Source organism: Phocoena sinus, chromosome 2 (genome assembly GCF_008692025.1).
Source record: "Phocoena sinus isolate mPhoSin1 chromosome 2, mPhoSin1.pri, whole genome shotgun sequence".
Taxonomy (NCBI): domain Eukaryota; kingdom Metazoa; phylum Chordata; class Mammalia; order Artiodactyla; family Phocoenidae; genus Phocoena; species Phocoena sinus.
This window is the reverse complement of record NC_045764.1, coordinates 161,565,000-161,588,149: the sequence shown is the minus strand read 5'-3', so window position 1 is coordinate 161,588,149 and position 23,150 is coordinate 161,565,000.

Genomic DNA, 23,150 nt, shown 5'->3' with positions numbered 1-23,150 from the left:
GGAGTCTGTTCTGTAAAACTGCTAGGGCTTCACTATGAATGATTGAAAGTCAAAAGACAGGAAAAGAGGAAGAGAAATAGAATAGAGGAGATTAGGTAGAAGGAAACCTGTGCTACAAGGCAGAAGACGATATGACAAGCTTAGGAAGAGAACCAAGCCCATGGTCTTAATATAATTCTTCTTAAGGTTTGTATGTGTTGCTATTAAGTCAGATTAATCTCTCCCAAAGAATGAGTAAAAATCAGAACAGATTTAGGAACTAGACAAAAATACATCATTGAGTTGTGCCAAATCACTTTAACGGTCTTCTAAAAGCATTCTTAACCTCACCTTACAGTAAAAGAATAGAGTTTAAACTTAATAGCTTAGAATACAGTGAGAGGATTCATTGAGCAGGGGAAAAATATATGCAGGATATTTGATTTTATAATGTAGGAGAGATCAGTGACAAGAGAAAGATCTAAAACAATACATGTGATGAGTGGCCTTTGGAGGAAAGGAAAGAAACAGGAAAGAAACCAAAATACAGGATCATGTTGCTATGAACAGAGATTCTTTATTCATTCTGATTCTCTAAAACCTTCTTTCCTTAGCTCGAATTTTGTGCGACCAACACACTATCATTGCTTATGCCCTGGAGTAAAAAGGATTAGGATGGTGAATTCTTTCCCTGATCAAGATTCCTGAGAGACAACCACTTAAAATCCAATGAAATTTCCTATTACTAAGGTTGTCCCCCAGTGGATTATCTCCACTCTTCAAGTCATTTGTTCACATGTAAGAACATTTTATCTATATTCAGTTACACTGGTTTGCTGCTTTCATTTCTGCTTCACTCTCTAAAATGTCAGAAGTTAAGGATCCTGTATAGTTTCTCTCAATAGTACTCAGCACAATGCCAAATACAATGGCCCTTTTCTAGCATCAATCCAAGGCAGTAACAATTTCTTTAGAAAGCTAACAGAATCTTCACATAAGGCAAGATGTATATCCTTAAGGGAGAGTGAGTTTTTCTCTTTTACAACGTGTTAGAGCTGGTATGGTAAAGCATAAGCCCACATATAAATTGAAAATGTGTCTTGTTTACTGGCTGCCAAGAGGATGCCAGATGTGGAGACTGAGTGTTTTGGGTCTTTCAATTTGGCATGGGCAAATTGTAACAATTGTGAGCATTAATGCTTTGCCTTTACATAACATATCTACTTCTAAGATGTTTTCATAATTATCACTGTCACATCATTCATTAGACCTGAGAAAGACACACAGAATAGAGGAGTTCTTAGAAATGTCCCCTATTTTGCATTGCTAGGTCAGCTACTACTAATAGTTAATATTTATTAAGAACATACTAGATTCCAGGTACTGTGCTAAGACATTCCAAGAATTTTCTCATTAATTTGTACATTAATCCCAGGAGACCAAGTAGTAACCCTTCCTCTAATTGGAGACTGTTTACAACACACAATAAGAACTCAATCAATATTTCAATGCATGAATAAACACTTTTCACTATTAACGTTGCTTTAATTCAGTTTATAAATAAAATCTAAAGCTTAGAGGGGTTAAATTATTTACCCAAATTTACTCAGCTATTAAGCAGGTTATCCTGAAATTGCAATGAATGAACATGAGTCCATTGGACTCCAGGAATACTTTTCTTTTTTTTTTTTTTTTTTTTTTGCGGTATGCGGGCCTCTCACTGTTGTGGCCTCTCCCGTTGTGGAGCACAGGCTCCGGACGCGCAGGCTCAGCGGCCACGGCTCACGGGCCCAGCCGCTCCGCGGCATGTGGGATCTTCCCGGACCGGGGCACGAACCCATGTCCCCTGCATCAGCAGGCGGACTCTCAACCACTGCGCCACCAGGGAAGCCCCAGGAATACTTTTCTTAACCATAAAGATTTTACTTAAAGATTATGAAATTTGGTGACCAAGGTTAGACTAGCACCTCTGCAAATTAGCCCTCATCTTCATGCTTTTCTATCTCGTCTCACATGAGCAAGTCACTTACCAAAACAAGACCAGAAACCTTGTCTTGTGGCTCTCAGAACAAAGGTTTTTCCTTTTTCTTTCCTTTTCATGCTATACAAATTTACAAAATCTCACTGATACCCTGGAGAGTAGGAGGAAACTGGTATAGAAGTGGACATTTTGAATTAAATTCAAACAATTTTGAACGATTAAAAATAAAATAGCTTTATTTCTTCAGTATATGAAGTAACACTAAGTGCTTCTTGATGAACCCTTTCTTTTGCTGTCTCAGATGTGAGAATTAGATTTTTTTTTTTTTTTTAGCAGCATTTGGGAGTCAGAGACAGATTAAGGGCAACTAGCTGGATATTCCACTGAACTATTCTGTAAGGAGCACCAAAATATCGTTGATGTAAATCAGAGACATGAATCCAGTTAGCATAGATTTCCAACTGCAGTCCCTTCTAATTGATGAAACATTGGTTCTGCTTCAACTAATTCAATATAATCCTTTAATAAAAACTATGTTTAAATTTCAGATCCAACTTATTTGTATTGAGAAGATATTTTTTGGTGGTTCTACACAAGTTGTATGGTACAGATCTATAACCTCAACTCTGAGATAGTCAGCTAACTGCTTCCTGAACTTGAAAGTTAGTAGTTGAAATTCTAAAACAAAATAAGACATGCACAGTACTGGCTATTGGGAAAGAGTGGCATATTTCATTATTTATATTTCAGAGTCTTAAATGTAAATAACATCTTTATTTCAAAATATCACATAAAAGCATTCAACAAATCAATATTGCTGGTGTGTTACATGTATGGTATTGCATGCTAGACATTTGGGAGTCTTTGATGAAAAAAAATATATATTGTATCCGAAGATCAGTTTCACCTCACTAAATATGTGTTGAAACAACATGAGAGTTATTTATGTGAAAGATGGTTAAGTTATTTATCTTTTCAGGCCATCTGCATTTTTAAATTTAGTCCTGTTTCACATATAAACAATATTGTCAAGCATTCAGAACATGTCGAATTCTTAAGTAAATCCCCTCTGAGACTGACTTACTGGAAGATATTTCAGAATGGAGAAGGAGAAGTGTATTATTTTCCTATTACTGCTGTACAAAATTATCACAAACTTAGTGGTTTAAAACAACACAGATTTATTATATTGTAGTTCTGGAGGTCAGAAGTCCAAATTCAGTCTCACTGGACTAAAGTCAAGGTATCAGCAGGGCTGGCTCCTTTTGGAGGCTCGAAGGGGAGAATGCATTTCTTTGTGTTTCCAGGAGCTAGAAGCTGCATGAATATCTTGGCTTGTGGTTCCTTTCTCTCGTCCTGAAGCTTCTTACTTCTGTCATCATATAACCTACTTCTGACTCTGATGCTCCTGCCTCCTCCCTTACCAGGACCCTTGCGATTATATTACTCCCTGCTGGAGAATCCAGATTAATATCCCCTTCTCAAGATAATTAGTCACATCTGGAAAGTCCCTTTTGCCAGAGAAGGTTGCATGTTCACTGTTTCCAAGCATCAGGATGTGGGCATCTTTGATGCCTATTATTCAGTCTACCACCAGTGTATTTATGATAGGGCTGCCAGTAATAGGAGGTGAGGCAGAAGGAAGAGATTATGAAAATGTGTATACACTCCGTAAGAATACCAGAAAAGAGAAGAAGGAATAGAGTTATTAAAGTAGTAGCCTTAGTGATGGAAAGAAGGGTGTGCTAAAGTGACATATTTCAAAGCCTGTAACACAATTGGGCAAGGTTGGGGACAACCAGGGACTAGAGTATTCACTCATCCAAGAAGTGTTGTACGGGGAGAACTGAGGCACCGGCCAACTGCAAATGAGCAAATGTGATTGAAATTGTACTCATGGAGGAGAGAAGGGTAACGTATTTCTGATGTGAGCTATAGTATTGGGTTGGCAAAAAAGTTCATTCGGGTTTTTCTGTAATAGGTTATGGAAAAATCCGAATGAACTTTTTCACCAACCCAATATATCAAAAGGCTCCAGGGCATCAATTGAGCAAAAAAAGTCATTCTTACTAGCAGCTTAACCATAAGAGAAAATGTTATTGCCTTTGTTGGTGTTCTGTTTGGGTCCCAGGAGAGTTGGATCATACTGCTGGATATGTCTATATATTTAACCTCAGTGGCTGGCTTGTGAATATTAAATGAGATAATATATGTGACATTTACAGCCTCATACCTGACTGACCTATGGTGAGTGTCTGTTATGAAATAAATGTTTGTGTTACCCCCAAAATTCATATATTGAAGTCCTAACCCCAATGTGATGGTATCTGGAGATGGGGCCTTTGGTAGGTAATTAGATTTAGATGAGGTCATGAAGGTGGGGCTTTCATAATGGCATTAGTGTTTATATAAGAAGTGAAAGAGAGACCAGAGCTATCTCTTCATTGCGTGAGGAAACAGTCAGAAGGCGGCTGTCTGCAAGACAGGAAAAGTGTTTTCACCAGGAGCCAAATTGGCAAGCACCTTGATCTTGGACTTCTCAGTCTACAGAACTTTGAGAAATAAATGGCTGTTGTTTAAGTAACCCATTCTATGGCAGCCCAGGCTGACTAAGACAGAGTACAATAAACAGAAGATATTAGTAGAAAGAAACCCCAAGGTCACCATGGGCACTTCTCCATAAACCAACCAGAGGCCACTGGCTGTGCCAGGCCTTGTCTACTCTCCTGGGGTCCAGGTATCTCCAAAAGTCATCAGTTTCCAAAACTCCACTCTCTATGCAAAACATGGCCCAATATCTCCCCATAGAGAGAAGCTTTTTGTTTATGCTTTATAGTACTGTCTTTTCTAGAAAAGATTTTAACTCCAATTCTAGGGACACTTCCTTACTGAGGAAAGAGGAAGAGAATAATTCAGGAGTTCATTCTTTTTGTCTCTAAGATGGGATAATCATATAATCTATCTTATTAGCTTTACAGTCCATTCTCCTCCCTGGAAATAGAAAGAACTGGAGGAAGGACCCTGAAAAACAGGGTAGAAGTCCTAGCTGCAAAGCATAGGAAATGTATGCAGACTTGCTCTGACCCACTCCCACTGTGGTCTGGAATAGTGAAGAAAACATGGGAACCAGATGATGACAGACCTGGATTTAAAACCTGATCCAGGCAATAATGAGCTATGGGTGATTTTAGATCTTTTTTCTCCTAGATTTTTATTTTCCTCAAGTATGAAAGAGGAATAATAACCACCTTTGCTGAACATTTGTGAAACTAAAGGAGATAATATGGTGAAAACTCTCAGCATAATACCTAGAAATAACAAGCTTATAATAGAAAACGTAAGCTCCATTTCTCTTTTCTGGCCTCCCTTCCCCTCACCATGCTCTTTGTGCCAGACCCGTAAATCCTTGGTTGTTTGTGCTAGAATCTGCTCAAGAATGGGATGGGTGGTCACAGGCTTCTATTAGACACTAAGAAGAAATAATAGTGAGATATGAAACCCTTACAAACTACATTAAAGTGTTTGGACTTATCAAGAAATCAACAGCAAGCAATGAGTAGGTTTTAAGCAGGGAATTGATGTGATCACACGAGCACTTAAAAATCTGACCTGGTGGAAACCAGATAGGAAGGGCATAGGATGGCAGACGGGGAGACCAGGTAGGGCACTGTTTTAATAACAGAGAGACTGGGATGATGGTGGCCTGAACAAGGATATTGGCAGTGGGAATCAAGAGAGAATAGCCATTCAGAGATATGTAGGGGGTAAAATAAATATAAGTAGATACCTGAGTGGTTTTAGAGAGATTAATGAATGGTTCTGTCCAGTTTCATGGTTTGGGTAATTCTGTAGACTATTGGTCATGTTGACTGATATAGGAAGTACAGGGAGAGTAGGAAGAAGAGAAAGAGGATGGCTAAAATTTTGAACATGTTGATTTTGAGATGTCTGCATGGTATCCATGCAGGCAAGTTTCTACCTAAAAGTAGAAGGACACACTGGATCTGCTAGTTTCAGAGGAAGTCAATCTCGATAGGACCAAGGTGACTTGGCTTTCAAGATGCACTGGAAACAGACATCTAGCTCACAACAGACTTTCCAACCAAACCCTCATGTCTGGAGAAACAGAAAGAAAAACACATAAGGTAAAACAATTTCTTAGATTTATCCCTTAAGGAAAAGATAATGGGTATGTTGACCTAAGCTAATACTATTATTCCTCTAGTATAGGTTATGACGTCATGGAACTTGTATTTTTTTAAGCTATGTGGGATCTGCCACTGCCAAATAGAATGAGACAGTGAATGATGGTGACATCTCAGAGCACAGCTACCTACTACTATATCTCATCATTTTTAATGGGCAGCATTACACAGCTTACAATGGCCCTCTCAAAAATTAAGACTTGCCTCACATAGTTAAAGGTTTTTGATTTCTTTACAAAGCTCAGCAACCTTGAATGCATGAAAATTTTCCTCTTTACGTTCTGTAATTGTTCTCATCCGAGGCTATCAATCCCCGTTGCTGTCCACTATTGCCCTCTTTTTAAGACATCACAGACCCTACTCATCCTCTGGAGTTTTCAGGACCCTCTACTAGCAAGTTAAAAAGTTTCCACCAACTGATTCTTCTCCAGTTGCATTCTACAAATATAAAGTTCAATAATGTGGTTTTCCTTAGCCATTGGGAGAAAAATGCATTTTTCTTTTCAAACGGGGATTTCTTTGTTACCATTTTCTGCTCTGAAATGTTAAAACAAATCTATAGTTGTTTTCTTTTTTCCTTCTCTTACTCATATTCCCTTTTCATAGAGCGAGACATATAGAAAAATGAATAATATTGTAATCCCTTCTGGAACCAGAAGAGAAACATGGTTTCTATTAGAGTTTATTGCATTTTTATTCCTTTCTTCAAAAAATAAAAGTTAAACAAAGTAACCCCTGGAGGCTCAAATCTCTCTGTTTATAAATGTAGGCAACCTGAGTTGGAGGACCAGCTTTCCCTGACATCATGCTTCTTTTTGATTTGGGCTCTGTTTTGCTTCTCTGAGAATATGTGCATAATGGTTGCTTTAGTGTTGGAAGATATTCACTTTGTGTGTGAGAGTGTGGGTGTGTGTTTGAGTTTCTATAGATATCTCTAAAAAGTCATAGTGTCTGTTTTAAGTTCTGAATACATTCACTTATGTGTCGGTGTGCAGTGGAATAGCAATTGTAAAGGACTTCTTACTGATGAACCTTAGTTTTAAGGTCTTATAATTTCACATAGTATTAACCAAAATTATTAAGCCTTTCTCTAGTAAATACACACCAGCTTATTAATGTATTCATTCATTTATTAGCTTTTTATTTATTTGTTTCTTTGTTCACACATTTATTCTAAACTGTGCGTGCTTTCCCTCTTTTCTATCTATAATTAATAATCAGGGGACCAGGTTCGTAGGCTGCATTTTGCCACCTATTTGTAATAGGACATCAGCAAAAAAAGATGGAAAAAAAGCATTTTCTATTTCTTTTATTCAGCAGTACAGAGGGATTAGTAAGTAGTCCAAGCACATGTAATTCTTAGAGTTCCCCTGATAGTGGAATGCAACCTTATAGCAATCTGAAAAGTGTAAGGGATCAGAGAGTAGGGAGCTTTTTATATTTGTATCTACAATAGCCCAGGCGGGGCATTAGGGGCTGTAAAAGTATTCATTTAGTCCCAAAATAACCACACAAAGTGGGTGCTGTATTTCTCATGTTTCTGGTCACAAAGTGAGGCTTAGATAATTTAAATGACTTCTTTGTAGTATATCAGCTATTAAATGAGAGATTCATAATTCAGACCCCAGTCTAAATCCAGAGCCCAGGCTCCTCCACTCTACCATGCATTAGCAGTAAAATTGCTGTGGTTTTAAAAGTGCTGTGCTATTTAATCTGCCTGTGCAGCAGTTCCCTGATTTCCTTGCCAGGTCTGGAGGTGGTGACATCACTGATGGATCAGTTGCATCACAGAATATTATTCTTGGAAGTGATCATTTTTCTGTCTATTGGGAACATGCAGAGCCCTTGAGTCTTTATGCTATGTCTGAGGCTAGGTCAAAAGCATGGATGGTGTCTGTGGATGCCCACTCCTTCACCTGGGGCAAAAAGGCACTGAAGATTACCTGCTCAGTTACACTGACCTGTTAAACCCATCCTGCGACAGATGAGGCTAAGATCTTCCCTACTGTCTCTTGCCTCCACTCGTCTGTAAGCACAGGGAAGGCAGAGAATATGTTCATCGAGGTCCTCATTGTACTCCCAAAGCATAGAGCAGTAGCTGGAATGATGTTTATTGTTGACCAAATGGAATAAATATCCATCTTTTCAGTAACAGGGTCCTTTTCTCCCTCCTTCCCAATATCTTGGTCCCCATGGTACAAATACCACACTGACTGCCTACAATTGCTTTTGTTAACAATCTATTTTCCTCTTTAGGCTGTAAATTATCTAAGAGGAGAGATGGTGTCTAATTCATGTTTATATCTGAAGTATTCAGCAGTGCCTGTAATAAATCTCTGCTTTCAATAAAGATTTCTAGAGTTAATTTACATGTGAATACATTATTTCAATTCAGCAAAGAGTTTCAAGCGCCTTTAGTTTTCCATTCATTTTGTTAGGCACTGGAGAAGGCCTTAGCTTTCAAGTAGTTTGTAATTGAGTTTGTTATCTAATATAGCACCACGTATTAGCTCTGAACTCTACTCTTCTATTTGCTACTTTGTCATGTTGGGAATAGGACTTTACAAAATAAATTTCTCTTTGTCAGTTGGCTTCCTGGTTTGTTCTGCCCCAAGAAGTTATTAGAGGGAGTGGAAGGCAGGCAGAAGAGGAAAAAAAAAAATTACTTTTCTAACTTACTTGTCATTCCTGACAGTACTGTTCCAGCAGGGCACACAACAATAGCCCCAGTGGTTGGCTCCAGCCTCCAATTTGTTTCAGCTCATAAGGAAGGTAGCAGCTCATCTTGTCCCATCAGAGATGAGAGCTGCAAAATCAGTTCCTGTTCATCAGAAGCCTGTTCTGTGTTTCGCAGGGCTGCTCCTCTAGGCTCCTAGATTCTGATCATCCCAATTCCAATTCAATCAGTAACATCGTAGATGCTTATTGAAAGTAGATTGAGCCATAGTTGATTTCAGGAAAGGAGAGAGAAACAGAGCAGGGTTTCATTTAGGAAGGCTTTGATCTTCATTCCACATGCCAAGAACCAGGAATATAAAAAAGAACTGGATTTAGTAAGAGACTTCAAGAAACTCTTTGACTGGTAGAAGATTCAGACAGGAAGGAGGTAAATTAGAAGATACTATGTGTTATACTGGCGACAATCACAACATAACAAGACAGCTTATTTTATTAAGGAAACCCATACAATCCCCCAATAACCAGATTTATTCTGTAGTGTTTCTAATGCAATGTGAGAATAACAAAGCTACTATTGTTCCTGTTTTTAATGTCTCCTCAATTAAATATTAAAAATCCCTTTCTGAATATTTTGTCCCCATCTAAAACTTAGTCATTCAACATGTAATATTTCTGGAGCCAGCTTTATGGACAAGATAAACATTCATAATTAGACATTAGAAATAATTTTGTTACTGCATTTCTTTTACTCTGCCCCACATTTTTCCACCAAGTTCAAAACCAACTAGGAATATATCTAACTCTGTTGATTTCTGACACTAGGGAGATTATTTCCCACTATTTTGCTAAAGAAATTTTTTCTCTTCTGTGACCTTAATATCAAGAGGCATAATTTCTCATTTTGTAGCACATCCTAGGGACTTGACCAAACCCAGAGTCCTTCGGAGGTCAATGAGATCTCCGTGCTTAACTGAGCAATGCCTACCTGAGCCACATAAGAATAAAGAGTGGGTATAAAACATGCGACCGTTTTTAATGTTCTAATGTATTAGGTTATTAGTAAAGAAAATAATCTAGCAGGAACTGATATTACAAATACCAGATTCTGACAATTCTATACATTTGATTACATTTTGATAATTTGCATGGGGCAGATAAGTTATTTTCAGTGAAACCTAGCAAAAATTTCCTCTAATGAACTTCTCATATTTTATTTTGAGCAGAAACTTCCATATATAAATTTAACTTCTGAGATTTTATAATTTTGTCATTATTAAGACTAATTTCCAAAAGTTCCTTTCCGGAGTTCTTTGAGTGCATTTAATATTATTTTGTAAATGCATTTAATTTGAATTAATGTGGTATAGATAGAAAACTGTGACAGTCATTTATTTGAAGAAACATTTAATAAATTTAAAATATCACTCTTAAATGCTTTGTGGCTATTTTATTGCAAATTCCTCATTAAAATTTGGTATTCATATACAAAACAATATATGGACAATATAAGGAAACATATGTTAAAATATATGTAGAACTTCAAATACAAAAATAAGCATCTCCACTGAGGAATAGATTATCTAACTATTGTTCTCCTTCAGTTCATTACATTTAATCAACAAACAAGCTGTTTTTTTCTTTTTTTAAAGAACAAAAAAGAGAGTTTCTTGAATGCCACTAAACACATTTTTTCATGAATTTTCTTATATACATTATTGATAGCATGGTGACAATCAATGAATATATTCCCCAAATTCTACCCCCGGCCATGAAACTCTTGTGTTCCTGTTTTTAAAAGGTAGACCTCACAGTGAGGTTGAATACAAAGGAAAAAAGTACCCTCCAAATAAACTAATTAAGCATTGTTTATACAGTTTCCCATATAAATGTCATATGGTATATATACCATAATATACAAGCTGTTTTTGAGTGCCTTGTATGTGTCAGGTGCTATTTAAATGCCTAACATACAAAGATAAATATTTAGTTATGGCTCATGGCTTTGAGAAGCCCAGAGCCAGCTGGGGAAACAGACCTGAGTATATGAAAAATGATGACACTAACAGACGTGTTGAAAGTGCTAAGGTTCCCTGACATTGTCTGATAGACTTCAGTATGTTTACATGTTTATTATTCATTCATACAAAAATGTATAAAATGCTTACTCTATGCAAGGGATGTGTAGGCACATTGGAGAACTAAACATGGGATGCTTTAAGTATGGAATGCACAAACTGAAGGAATGACGAACTATACAACTATCCATTTATTATTATTTATTTTACATCTTTATTGGAGTATAATTGGAGTAAAATTATTATAATATTTGTTATTATTTATTTATTTATTTATTTTACATCTTTATTGGAGTATAACTAACACAATATTGTGTTAGTTTCTGCTGTATAACAAAGTGAATCAGTTATATGTATACATATATCCCCATATCCCCTCCCCCTTGTGTCTCCCTCCCACCCTTGCTATTGCACCCCTCCAGGTGGTCAAAAAGCATGGAGCTGATCTCGCTGTGCTATGCGGCTGCTTCCCAATAGCTACCTATTTTATATTTGGTAGTGTATATATGTCAATGCTACTCTCTCACTTAGTCCCAGCTTACCCTTCCCCCTCCCTATGTCAAGTCCATTCTCTACGTCTGCATCTTTATTCCTGTCCTGCTACTAGGCTCATAAGAACCGTTTTTGCTTTTTTTGGATTCCATATATATTCTATATATAACATATGGTATTGGTATTTTTTTTCTCTTCCTGACTTACTTCACTCTGTATGACAGACTCTAGGTCCATCTATCTCATTAAAAATAACTCAATTTGATTTATTTTTATGGCTGAGTAATATTCCATTGTATATATGTGCCACATCTTCTTTACCCATCATCTGTCGATGGACACTTAGGTTGCTTCCATGTCCTGGCTATTGTAAATAGAGTTTCAATGAACATTGTGGTACATGACTATTTCTGAATTATAGTTTTCTCAGGGTATATGCCCAGTAGTGGGATTGCTGGCTCATATGGTAGTTCTGCTTTTAGTTTTTTAAGGAACCTCTATAGTGTTCTCTATAGTGGCTGTATCAATTAACATTCCCACCAACAGTGTAAGAAGGTTCCCTTTTCTCCACACCCTCTCCAGCATTAATTGTTTATAGATTTTTGTTTTTAACACCTGTACTGGAGTATAATTGCTTTACAATGTTGTGTTAGTTGATGATGGCCATTCTGACTGTTGTGAGGTGATACCTAATTGTAGTTTTGCTTTGCATTTCTCTAATGATTAGTGATGTTGACCATCCTTTCATGTGTTTGTCAGCTATCTGTATATTTTCTTTGGAGAAATGTCTATTTAGGTCTTTGGCCAAATTTTGGATTGGGTTGTTTGTTTATTTGATATTAAACTGCATGAGTGGCTTCTATATTTTGGAGATTAATTGTTTGTCAATTGCTTGTTTGCAAATATTTTCTCCCATTCTGAGGGTTGTCTTTTCATCTTTCTTATGGTTTCCTTTGCTGTGCAAGAGCTTTTAAGTTTCATTAGGTACCATTTGTTTGTTTTTATTTCCATTTCTCTAGGAGGTGGGTCAAAAAGGATCTTGCTGTGATTTATATCAGTGTTCTTCCTAGTTTTCCTCTAAGGGTTTTATAGTGTCTGACCTTACATTTAGGTCTTTAATCCATTTTGAACTTATTTTTGTATATGGTGTTAGAAAGTGTTCTAATTTCATTCTTTTATATGTAGCTGTCCAGTTTTCCTAGGACCACTTATTGAAGAGACTGTCTCTTTTCCATTGTATATTCATACCTCTTTTATCAAAGATAAGGTGACCATATGTGTGTGGGTTTATCTCTGGGATTTCTATCCGGTTCCATTGATCTATATTTCTGCTTTTGTGCCAGTACCATATTGCCTTGATTACTGTAGCATTGTAGTACAGTGTGAAGTCTGGGAACCTCGTTCCTCCAGATCCGTTTTTCTCTCTCAAAATGCTTTGGCTATACAGGGTCTTTTGTGTTTCCATACAAATTGTGAAATTTTTTGTTCTACTTCTGTGAAAAATGCCATTGGTAGTTTGATACGGTTTGCACTGAATCTGCAGATTGCTTTGGGTAGTACAGTCATTTTTACAGTGTTGATTCTTGCAATCCAAGGAAATGGTATATCTCTCCATCTGTTTGTATCATCTTTAATTTCTTTCATCAGTGTCTTATAGTTTTCTGCATACAGGTCTTTTGTCTACTTAGGAAGGTTTATTCCTAGGTATTTTATTCTTTTTGTTGCAATGGTAAATGGGAGTGTCTCCTTATTTCTCTTTCTGAGTTTTCATCCTTAGTTCATAGGAATGCAAGAGATTTCTGTGCATTAATTTTGTATCCTGCTACTTTACCAAATTCATTGCTTAGCTCTAGTAGTATTCTGGTAGCATCTTTAGGATTCTCTATGTATACTGTCATGTCATCTGGAAACAGTGACAGTTTTACTTCTCTTCTGATTTCAGTTCATTTTATTTCTTTTTCTTCTTTGATTGCTGTGGCTAAAACTTCCAAAACTATGTTGAATAATGGTGGTGAGAATGGGCAACTTTGTCTTGTTCCTGATCTTAGAGGAAATGGTTTCAGTTTTTCACCCTTGAGAACGATATTGGCTGTCGATTTGTCATATATGGCCTTTATTATGTTGAGGTAGGTTCCCTCTATGTCTCTTTCTGGAGAGTTTTTATCTTAAATGGATGTTGAATTTTGTTGAAAGTTTTTCTGAATCTATTGAGATGATCATATGGTTTTTATCCTTCAATTTGTTAATATGTTGTATAACATTGATTGATTTGCATTTATTGAAGAATCCTTGCATTCCTGGGATAAACTTCACCTGATCATGGTGTATGATCATTTGAATGTGCTGTTCGACTCTGTGTGCTAGTATTTTGTTGAGGATTTTTGCACCTATGTTCATCAATGATATTGGCCTGGTAGTATTCTTTTTCTGTGACATCTTTGTCTGATTTTGGTATCCAGGTGATGTTGGCCTCATAGAATGAATTTGGTAGTGTTCCTCCCTCCGCTATATTTTGGAAGAGTTTGAGAAGGATAGGTGTTAGCTCTTCTCTAAATGTTTGATAGAATTCGCCTGAATTCTGAAGCCATTTGGTCCTGGACTTTTGTTTGTTGAAAGATTTTTAATCACAGTTTCAATTTCATTGCTTGTGATTGATCTGCTTATATTTTCTATTTCTTCATTGTTCAGTCTCAGAAAGTTGTGCTTTTCTAAGAATTTGTCCATTTCTTCCAGGTTGTCCATATTTTGGCCTAGAGTGGCTTGTAGTAATCTCTGGTAATCCTTTGTATTTCTGCAGTGTCAGTTGTTACTTCTCCTTTTTCAATTCTAATAGTGTTGATTTGAGTGTTCTCCCTTTTTTCTTAATGAGTCTGTCTAATGGTTTATCAATTTTGTTTATCTTCTCAAAGAACCAGCATTTAGTTGTATTGATCTTGGCTCTTGTTTCCTTCATTTATTTTTCATTTATTTCTGATCTGATCTTTATGACTTTTTTCCATCTGCTAACTTTGGGGTTTTTTTTGTTTTTCTTTCTCTAATTGTTTTAAATGTAAAGTTATGTTATTTATTTGAGATGTTTCTTGTTTCTTGAGGTAGGATTGTATTGCTATAATCGTCCTTCTTAGAACTGCTTTTGCTGCATCCCATAGGTTTTGGGTCATTGTGTTTTCATTGTCACTTGTTTCTAGGTATTTTTTGATTTCCTCTTTGATTTCTTCAGTGACCTCTTGGTTATTTAGTAGTGTATTGCTTAGCCTCCATGTGTTTGTATTTTTTGACAATTGTTTTTCCTGTAATTGATATCTAGTCTCATAGCATTGTTGTTGGAAGAGATACTTGATACGATTTTAATTTTCTTCAATTTACAAATGCTTGATTTGTGACTCAAGCTATTATCTATCCTGGATAATGTTCCATTAGCACTTGAGAAGAAAGTGTATTCTGCTGTTTTTTGATGGAATGTCCTATAAATATCAATTAAGTCTATCTTGTTTAATGTGTCATTTAAAGCTTGTGTTTCCTTATTTATTTTCATTTTGGCTGATTTGTCCATTGGTGAAAGTGGGGTGTTAAAGTCCCCTACTATTATTGTTTTACTGTTGATTTCCCCTTTTATGTCTGTTAGCATTTGCCTTAGGTATTGACGTGCTCCTATGTTAGGTGTATAAATATTTACAATTGTTATATCTTCTTGGATTGATCCCTTGATCATTATGTAGTGTCCTTCTTTGTCTCTTGTGATAGTCTTCATTTTAAAGTATATTTTGTCTGATATGAGAATTGCTACTCCAGCTTACTTTTAATTTCCGTTTGCATGGAATATTGTTTTCCATCCCCTCACTTTCAGTCTGTATGTGTCCCTAGGTGAAGTGGGTATCTTGTGGACAGCATATATACGGGTCTCATATTTTTATCCATTCAGCCAGTCTGTGTCTTTTGCTTGGAGCATTTGATTCATTTACATTTAAGGTAATTATTGATATGTATGTTTCTATTACCATTTTCTTTATTGTTTGGGGTTTGTTATTGTAGGTCTTTTCCTTTTCTTGTGTTTCTTGCCTAGAGAAATTCCTTTAACATTTGTTGTAAAGCTGGTTTGTTGGTGCTGATTTCTCTTAGCTTTTGCTTGTCTGTAAAGGTTTTAATTTCTCCAACGTATCTGAATGAGATCCTTGATGGGTAGAATAATCTTGGTTGTAGGTTTTCCCCTTTCATCACTTAAATATGTCCTCCAGTCCCTCTGACTTGTAGAGTTTCTGCTGAAAGATCAATTGTTAACTTTATGGGGCATCCCTTGTACGTTTTTTGTTGCTTTTCCCTTGCTGGTTTTAATATTTTTTTTCTTTGTATTTAATTTTTTGTAGTTTGATTAATAGGTGTCTTGGCATGTTTCTCCTTTGGATTTATCCTGTACTGTATTCTCTGTTCTTCCTGCCCTTGATTAACTCTTTCCATTCTCATGTTAGGGAAGTTTTCAACCATCATCTCTTCAAATATTTTCTCAGTCCCTTTCTTTATCTCTTCTTCTTCTGGAACCCATATAATTTGAATGTTGGTGCATTTAATGTTGTCCCTGAGGTCTCTGAGACTGCCCTCAATTATTTTCATTCTTTTTTCTTTATTCTGCTCTGCAGTAGTTATTTCCATTATTTTATCGTCCAGGTCACTTATCCATTCTTCTGTATCATTTAGTCTGCTATTGATTCCTTCTAGAGAATTTTTAGTTTCATTTATTGTGTTGCTCATCGTTGTTTGCTTTCTCTTTAGTTTTTCTTGGTCCTTGTTAAACATTTCTTATATTTTCTCCATTCTATTTCCAAGATTTTAGAACATCTTTACTATCATTACTCTGAATTCTTTTTCAGGTAGGCTGCCTATTTCCTCTTCATTTGTTTGATCTGGTGGGTTTTTAGCATATTTTTCTGTCTTCTCATTTTGCTTAACAATGTTTGGGGTCTCTTTTTCGCAGGCTATAGGTTCGTAGTTCCTGTTGTTTTTGGTGTCTTTCCCCAGTGGCTAAGGTTGGTTCTGTGAGTTGTGTAGGCTTCCTGGTGGAGGGGACTGGTGCCTGTGTTCTGGTGGGTGGGGCTGGATCTTGTGTTTCTGGTGAGCAAGGCCACGTCCAGTGGTGCGTTTTCTTGTGTCTGTGAACTTAGTGTAATTTTAGACAGCCTCTTTGCTAATGAGCGGGGCTGTGTTCCTGCCTTGGTAGTTGTTTGGCCTGTGGTTTCCAGCACTGGAGCTTGCTGGCCATTGAGTGGAGCTGGTCTTTGCGTTCAGACAGAGAACTCTGGGAGAGCTCTCACTGATTGATATTATATAGGGCCAGGAGGTCTCTGGTGGTCCAATGATTTGAACTTGGCTCTCACTCCTCAGAGCTTCAGGCCTGACACCAGGCCAGAGCACCAAGACCCTGTCAGCCACATGGCTCAGAAAAAGAGGGAGAAAAAAGAAAGAAAATAAATACAATACAATAATTAAAATAAAAAAAAATTAAAATAAAAAATTTAAAAAGTAATAAGAGAAAAAGAAGAGAGCAACCAAACCAATAAACAAATCCATCAATGATTTCAAGTGCTAAAATCTATACTAAGATAAACATAAAAATCAGAAACAAGTCAGTTGCAGACAGCAAACTCCAAGTCTACTTTTGCTCCCAAAGTCCACTGCCTCAATTTTGGGATGATTTGTTATCTCTTTAGTTATTCCACAGATGCAGGGTACATCAAGTTGATTCTGGAGACCTAATCCACTGCTTCTGATGCTGCATGGAGAAATTTGCCTTTCTCTTCTTTGTTCACACAGCTCCTGCGGTTCAGCTTTGGTTTTAACCCCGCCTCTGCGTGTATGTCGCCCTCTTGCATCTGTTCTTTGTACAGAAAGGAGGGTGTTAAATTGTTCAAGTAGCAGCTGATTAGGGGGCTCTGGCTCACTTAGCCCGTGGGGTGTAGGGAGGGGTACGGAATGCAGGGCGAGCCTGCGGTGGCAGAGGCTGACGTGATGTTGCAACAGCCTGGGGCGTGCCGTGTGTTCTCCCAGGAAGTTGTCCCTGGATCATGGGACCCTGGCAGTAGCAGGCTGCACAGGCTCCCAGGGGAGGGGGTCAGGGGGGTAGGTGTGGATAGTGACCTGTTCTTGCACACAGGCTTCTTGGTGGCTGCAGTGGCCTTAGCATTTCATGCTGGTCTCTGATGTCTGTGCTGATAGCTGCGGCTCATGCCCGTCTCTGGAGCTCATTTAGGCAGTGGTCTGAATCCTCTCTCCTGTGCACCCTGAAACAATGGTCTCCTGCCTCTTAGGCAGGTCCAGACGTTTTCCTGGACTCCCTCCTGGCTAGCTATAGTGCACTCAACCCCTTCAGGCTGTGTTTGTGCAGCCAACCACAGTCCTCTCCCTGTGATCTGATCTCCGGAAGACTGAGCCTCAGCTCCCAGCCCCCACCTGCCCCGGCGGGTGAGCAGACAAGCCTCTCAGGCTAGTGAGTGCCGGTTGGCACCGATCCTCTGTGCGGGAATCTCTCCACTTTGCCCTCTGCACCCCTGTTGCTGTGCTCTCCTCCGTTGCTCTGAAGCTTCCCCCCGGCCCACCCCCCATCTCCGCCAGTGAAAGGGCTTCCTAGTGTGTGGAAACATTTCCTCCTTCACAGCTCCCTCCCAGAGGTGCATGTCCCATCCCTATTCTTTTGTCTCTGTCTTTTCTTTTGCCCTACCCAGGTACGTGGGGAGTTTCTTGCCTTTTGGGAAGTCTGAGGTCTTCTGCCAGCGTTCAGTAGGTTTTCTGTAGGAGTTGTTCCACATGTAGATGTATTTCTGATGTGTTTGTGGGGAGGAAGGTGATTTCCACGTTCACCATCTTGAAGCACCACCCCCATCCACTTATTTTTAAATGAACTTTATTTTTAGAACAAGTTTAGATTTACAGAAAAATGGCAAAGGTAGTATAGAATGATCCTGTACACCCAGGCAGTTTCCCTTTTTATTAGCCTCTTACATTAGTGTGATACAGTTGTTACAATAAATTAACCAATACTGATACATTCTTATTAGATAAAGTCCATTAATTTATTCCAACTATTTATTTTTTAGACAATTATTATTAAAAATAATAAAGTGCAGTGTGATTTGAGAAATCAGAGTACACCCTGACTTCATATTAGAAAATCAGGGAGTGAGTCATCTTCGATCTGAAATGTATGCTGAGCTCTGACAGGTGAGTAAGAATTAGCTAGAAAAAGGTGTGGGAGATAAGATCATTCCAGGTACAAGGAACAGCATGTGTAAAACTCCTGACATGAGAAACAGAATGTATCTTTTGTGAAATAGAAAGAAAGCTAATGTGATTTGAAGAAAGATAGTGAGGGGAAAATAGCACTCCATGATGACATGGAAGCCAGGACTAGATAATACATGGTCTAAAACGTCATGTTAAAGATTTTAGCCTTCATTCTACAAATGCTGGAAAATTGTTGAAGGGTTTAAATTATCAGGCTGGTGTAACTGTATTGTCATTTTTTAAAAGAACACTATAAAAGTTCAGCTGTTAAGAAGTGGCTGGTTTTATATGAACTCTGGTGTCCACTTAATGTACCTTAGGTTGGTTCCTATAAAGTCTTGGGATTGCTATTCATGGTTCAACCACTCCCAAAGGTGGTGGATTTCTAAGGTAGGTGGAGGTCAGCAGAGGGTTCTATCTAGGGTGTCCACGCTAGTGTCAAACATTCTGTTACTGAACAACAGAGACTGCAAAAACACTTAGGGGTGGTCAAAGTTACAAAGCCACATGAAAAGTGAGACTCCAAGACTCTATCCAGCTATATCAAAACAGGATTTGTGGCCATTAAACACTAATTTCCCTGAGCTATTCTTTTTTTTTTTTTTCTTTTTTGTGGTACACGGGCCTCTCACTGTTGTAGCCTCTCCAGTTGCAGAGCACAGGCTCCGGACACACAGGCTCAGTGGCCATGGCTCACGGGCCCAGCCGCTCCACAGCATGTGGGATTTTTCCGGACTGGGGCATGAACCTGCGTCCCCTGCATCGGCAGGCGGACTCTCAACCACTGTGCCACCAGGGAAGCCCTCCCTGAGCTATTGAAAGCTTGCTGTTGTGATCACTTGGGGGTGCTACAAGGCAAATGTCACATGAGTGCCTGCTGTAGAATCTGTTTTTAGCTCAGACCCCAAGTAAGGCAGTGATTCTTCCTGATTTGAAAAGATTAAGAAGTTTCTTAGTATACCACTGTGTGGATACTGATTAGGATATGGAGAAGCCACTGAGAGAACACACAAGTACCCAGGAATTCTGTGAAGGTAAAATTGAAGTCATATACCTATAAATGCGAGTTTTGCAGAGCTATTGAGAGAATTCTACGATTTCTTAGAAAGCAGTTAACAAGAAGTTTGTGATGTAAAGACAGTAAGAAAAGCAAGTGTCATCAAAAGTAAGAGACTTCAGTACTTCCCTGGTGGTGCAGTGGATAAGAATCCGCCTGCCAGTTCAGGGGACACGGGTTTGATCCCTGCTCTGGGATTATCCCACATGCTGCGGGGCAACTAAGCCCACATGCCACAACTACAGAGCCCGTGGCCAGGCTCCACAACAAGGGAAGCCACTGCAAGGAGAAGCCCACGCACCACAATGAAGAGTAGTCCCCGTTCGCCACAACTAGAGAAAGCCCGTGTGCAGCAACCAAGACCCAATGCAGCCAAAAATTAAAAATTAAAGAAAAAATTAAATCTTAAAAAGAAAAAGAGACTCCAAATATCAGTATGAGCACTGAAGCAAGAATGAGACTGTATGTACAAGATGCCATAGGAATTACATAAGATGAAGTGAAGGGCCTGGAAGAAGAAGAGTCCAGTCTGAGAAGAGGTGAAAATATTTGCATAAGTTATTAGGAGCCAGCAGAAGTTAATATCTGAATCTCCCTGCACAGAACACAGCTGTGCTTGATGTTAAAGAATAGAACACAGATAATTTTGTGTTTGAAATGGAAGTTCATTCATTCTCAGTCTGTACTCACTTGTCTTATTGAAACTCCACCCAGGAAGCATCCGGGTGTGGATATATGTATGTTTATATCCCTCCCTTCCCTCCCTGCCCCCAGCTTTCTGGACCCCAAATTAGGCAGCTGAGCATACTTAATCCAAGACAAATTTATTCATAATGAATTTTTCTTTTTAATGTTAATACATATGAAAGTCAGAATTTTGGAAAATATAAATATATATACAACAAATTTAATATTACTTATAATCTCCCTATGTAGAGAGAAACATTGTTAACATTTTGTAGATAGATGAATAGATAGCTAGGCACTGAAGCAGCATAATTATCCTATAGTCGGTCTTTCTGTCAGTAGTGTCTCTCTCTGTCTCCTTCTCTCATACAAACACACATACACCACACGGAATATATACAGAAAAAATACAATGTAAGACAAAATTAAACTCAGACTATGTTTGTCATTTCAACCTTCTTCATTCCAGTGCCTCTCATTATTTTTAAATAGAAACATGTTTAGGTGGAAGACAATTTAACCCATGGCTTATCTACATCACCAGTTTCCAATGAAGTGGCTCTGAAGTAGCACATTTTAGGAGTTACTGGTGATTTCATGTTTAATCCACATCTATCTAAGCACATTAATATATAGTTTTTGGAAAAGCACCAACTACAAATACTAGTTAGAGAAAAATACAGCAGTACTCACTGTAGACTCCATAGCAAACTAAAGTATATACTTGCAGTAAGTAATTACTGCAAGCAAAGAAGAGCAGCAATTAAAAATGTGCAAGTCAAGACAACAGTGATACTTCTGGAAAACCCTCTGTGTCCAAGCCCAGAAGGAGAATTCACAGCATTTTCCATCTTTACATGGCAATCAGACTTTTTAGCAAAACGTTTACTGTCCTCAGTGAACTTTTTAAACTTGTGAATTCCAAATCTTAAGAGTGTGTAATAATTCAGTTAATCGATTATCAGGAAGTAGTTCTTATTTATTTATATAAAAAAAGTCCATGGAATTAAGTGTCATGGACCAGTAAGAACAGTGTAAAGGACTGACATTTTTCAATTAGTTTCACAGTCCATTGGAAGGATTTTCCTGACCTAACAATAGGCCAAAGATTGTACATTGAAAATCATTGCTCTATCTTAATTCATGATTGGCAAAAAAACTCCCTATTTTCCAACCTATTAACCTCTTCAGGGGAAAATATATTGCATACTCATTATTTGCCCCATATGTATATAACCATATTCTCAGATGAACATGATGATGTAAAGAACATGTAGAGCAGAACAGAAAAAAAATTGCTTTTCTGTAGGATCAACATGACTTTTTGGGTAACACAATACAAATACGTGATTTATTAATTCTCCAAAATTAATACAAGACCCAGATTATATGCTCAACTCTTTTGGTGTCTTTAACAACAAAGTTTCAAACTATCTGTATTGGAAATAAAATAATTGCTATGTCTCATTTCCTTGTGGTGCATTCCCATGTTTACATGAATACTTTTCTATTGAAATGCCAAATCTAGTTTAACTACTTGTATATCAGCCTACTAGTAAGACTGAGACATTTTCATCAGAATTGATTAGTTTGGTCAGGTCTTAACAATGTGTAGCATTTCAGGTTAAGATGGATTGGTCAGGTTTGTTGTAGGAAACTACATTTTCATTGCTATTCAATTAGTTGAACTTTTCTTTGTAGAGAACGGCAATAATGGGCTCCTAGCCTGAGCCCCACAGGTGAGAATCTTACTCCATTTTAAATTAATATCTGTTGTTACTTTGGGTTTTGTATGCATTTGTAGACATGTGGGTATACACATGCATATATACACTTTTATAACTGAAGATGGTACAATGATTGAAGCCTGTGCAAGTGAAGAGCAATGGGTAAGCACAGCAGTGGAATTTATGTTTTTCTTTTTCAAGCAAACCTTGAATTAGTTTAAGGAAGACCCTTTGCCTTTATTGTAATTGTACTTATAAGGCTCTTGACTGAATGTGAGACTCCTTTTAGTGAAGAGAGGTTAATAATTATTGTGTTTTGAAGCTTTTCTATTTAATCATGTACATTAATGAAGGCAGAATGTCTTACATAAACAAATAATTAATTTTAACAATTGGAGTGTAAACATATTCTTCACTGATGCAGACAGCTGGAGTTTGGTATTTAACTATGGAACATGCACATTTTTTTCCCAGATATATATTTTGTATTGGTTGACAAAAACAGGTGTTACTATGAGTATATTACATAACATGTGTTTACTATATTGTTATAAGAAGGCTAGATAAAATGCATATAGAGGGCTTCCCTGGTGGTGCAGTCATTAGGAGTCTGCCTGCAGATGCAGGGGACACAGGTTTGTGCCCCGGTCCGGGAAGATCCCTCATGCCACGGAGCGGCTGGACCCGTGAGCCATGGCCGCTGGGCCTGCGCATCCGGAGCCTGTGCTCTGCAACGGGAGAGGCCACAACAGTGAGAGGCCCGTGTACTGCAAAAAAAAAATGCATATAGAATCATGGCACCGGAGAGCTTACCTTGAAAGTTTCTGAGCTTTATCATTTATTTCAGAGGTATGAGCACAATAATATGATATTTACAATATCTAACATATATAATAAATATATATAACATAATGTAATATAATATATATCATGTAAGTCAAGAAAACAGGAACTCTGGAGTCACCAAAACTTGGGGTTGAATTGCAAGTCAACATC